General features: G+C 38.2%; 1 non-coding gene across 1 annotated transcript; it reads right to left on the reverse strand.

The window, feature by feature from the left end:
* Positions 1-1,616: 1,616 nt before the first annotated feature.
* LOC131170790 (small nucleolar RNA R71) lies at positions 1,617-1,723 on the reverse strand. The gene has a single exon (XR_009141556.1). It is a non-coding gene; the product is annotated as a small nucleolar RNA R71 (small nucleolar RNA).
* Positions 1,724-3,084: the final 1,361 nt, after the last annotated feature.

The following is a 3,084-nucleotide window of genomic DNA, read 5'->3' on the forward strand; positions in this document are numbered from 1 at the left end:
GGGGCTTTCTTTTATCTTTTGACAACACTTTTGAGGACTTTTGAAGGAGAAAAACCCACACTCTGCACTCTCTCCAGTCATCTCGAGGAAAGGAACATCAGTACCAAAAGGAGTTTTCCAGTTGAAGCTCCATAAGATCAAAGCTACAAACTCTCTTCGGTTCCTTCATTTCATCTCCTCAAACAGATTTTTATTGTTTTATTTTTTCTACATAATTTTCTTTTTACTGTTTTTACCTTTTATCATGATGTTTGCTGAACTCACCATGAGTGAGTAGTTTTCTTATTCTGGAATTGGGAGAGTAATGCTGGTAATTATTATTATGGATAAACACTATGTTTTATTTATTGGATTTGAAATTCGTTCCTTTATTTAATTTCTTGTAATCTTAATGCATGCTATATGCTGGTACCCACTTAGTATTAATTGTAGATATTAATTGAAGGACTGAAAGGTGAAGATTAATATTAGAAAATCAAGATCTTAAACCTAGGAATTCTAACCTAGACATAGGCTAATACCTTTGTGGAACTCAAAATTGGTTAAAGATCTTAAAGGATTTTAATTAATTTGATCACCATGAAAGTTAGGTTTGAGTTAATTAGAATACACTCTAGGTGCCCTGAGAGAGGATTTAGGATAACTTAGGACTAATTTCCATCAAGAAAACGATCCTCAATCCAGTAAATAAACGAGATAACATCCCTAGTAAGATTCAAGTGTGAAATCTTAATTCCAGAATTGTTTCAAATAAATTGTTTCGTTTTAAGTTTACCATTCTAGTATTTAAGGTTAACAAACTTCATTCCCTAAGTATTCGATAGCCTAGACAGTCAAAATTACTGTGCACATTGGTACTTACTAATCAAATTCCTCATGGAAACAATACTTTACTCATCACTTTATTACTTGTTAGCGATCCGTGCACTTGCAGGGTTGTAAAACCAGCGAAATAAGTTTTTGGCACCATTGCCGGGGAATTTTTAGCTTTAGTAATGTTAAGCGATAGGAAATTTAGCTGATTTATGCAATTATATTTATTATCTAATTTTATTTTACTGATTGTATTTCTCTTCTTTTCTCTCTGGTGCCCGATCTGGTATATGACCAGAATAAGGCCAGAATAAGAAATTTTGGACTGTGATCTGGAGATAGACAGAACTCTGAGAGCCATCAGGAGGGAAAGGAAATATCAAGACCACGGTCAAGAAGATCCTGAAATCCCAACCATGGCCGATAATAATGACAGACCAAGACTCTTGAGAGATTACAGAGCTCCATCTGTCCAAGGATTTCAGCCTAGTGTCACTAGACCCACAGTGGAAGCCAACAACTTTGAATTAAAACCAGCATGGCTCCAAATGATTCAATAAACCTAGTTTGCAGGTTCACCAACAGAAGACCCACACTATCACCTCCAGTGCTTTCTTCCCCTATGTGACACATTCAAGATGAATGGAGTGTCTGATCAAGCAATAAGACTCAGAACATTCCCATTCTCCCTTCGGGACAGAGCAAGGAAGTGGTTACTTTCTCAATCGGCTGGAACGTTCACCACTTGGGAAAATCTCTCTCAAGCTTTTCTAGCAAGGTATTTTCCACCTGCAAAGACTGAAAAACTGAGGCTTGAGCTCAAAACCTTCTAACAAAAGGAAGGAGAATCACTCTATGATGCATGGGAAAGATATAAAGACCAACAGAGGGAATGTCCACACCATGGAATAGAGGATTGGCTATTAGTGCAAAATTTCTATAATGGGTTATTGCCCTCTACAAGGAGCATAGTTGATTCAGTTGCAGAAGGTGATCTAATGGAGAAAACAATGACACAAGCACTTGAACTTCTAGAAAGGGTTGCATACCATAATTATGAGCGATCAAATGCAAGAGGAAATGCAAGGAGAACTACAGGGGTCCTGGAAGTAGACGCCCTAAGCATGATAAATGCTTAATTTGATCAGCTCACAAAGAGACTCGAAAGAATGCAAGCCACCACAGTTGGTATAAACAGTTAACATGAGGACAGCTATGGAGGAGGATACATGAATTCAGAATACAGCAATTTTAATGAACCCTCCATAGAGAAGATGAACTATGTGAATAATGGAGGAAACTTCAACCAGAGGCGGCCCAACAATCCATATTCAAATACTTACAACCCTAGATGGAGGAACTACCCAAATTTCTCATGGTCCAATTAGCAGAACTAGCCAATAAACAAACAACAAGGGTATAAACCACTAGCACCCCCTAGATTTCAGAACAGAGGTCAAAACTTTGCACAGTCATCACTACCTCTTCAACCTCAACAACCTGAACTGAAGATGACCATGGAATCCATGATGGAAGGATTCCTAGCAGCTCAACAACAACAAAATGAATTGATTAAACAGCTAACTTCCAGAATGGACCAACTTGCTACTCATAACAAGATGCTAGAGAATCAAATCACTCAGTAAGCAAGTTCTTCAAGTAAGGCTGCTGGCAAACTGCCTAGCCAACCAAAAATGAACCCAAGGGAGCATTGTAAGGCAGTTACATTGAGGAGTGGGAGAACTCTAGTACAACCAGAGGTAGAACTGACAGAGAAAACTATAGAAAAATCTAAAGGCCAAGCAAAGAAAAAGGAGGAAGAAGCTAAGAAAGATCAGGAAGAGGAAGCAGGTAAGACAAAGAAATTACCAGAGCCATATCAGCCTCCCCTACCTTTTCCTCAAAGATTTCAGAAAGCCAAATTGGATAAGCAGTTTGAGAAGTTTTTGGAAGTTTTATAGAAACTTTATATCAACATCCCCTTCACTGAAGCACTTTCTCAGATGCCATCCTATGCTAAATTTCTTAAGAAAATTCTGTCAAAGAAAAGAAAGCTGGAAGACTATGGAACAGTAGCTCTAACAGAGGAATGCAGTGCCATACTGCAAAATAAACTGCCTCCAAAGTTGAAAGATCTAGGAAGCTTCTCCATACCCTGCCTCATTGGTAACAAGAAAATAGACAAGGCCCTTTGCGATCTTGGGGCAAGTGTTAGTTTAATGCCTCTATCAATATACAAAAATTGGAAATCGGAGAATTGAGGCCCATGAC

Source organism: Hevea brasiliensis, chromosome 11 (genome assembly GCF_030052815.1).
Source record: "Hevea brasiliensis isolate MT/VB/25A 57/8 chromosome 11, ASM3005281v1, whole genome shotgun sequence".
Lineage (NCBI taxonomy): Eukaryota > Viridiplantae > Streptophyta > Magnoliopsida > Malpighiales > Euphorbiaceae > Hevea > Hevea brasiliensis.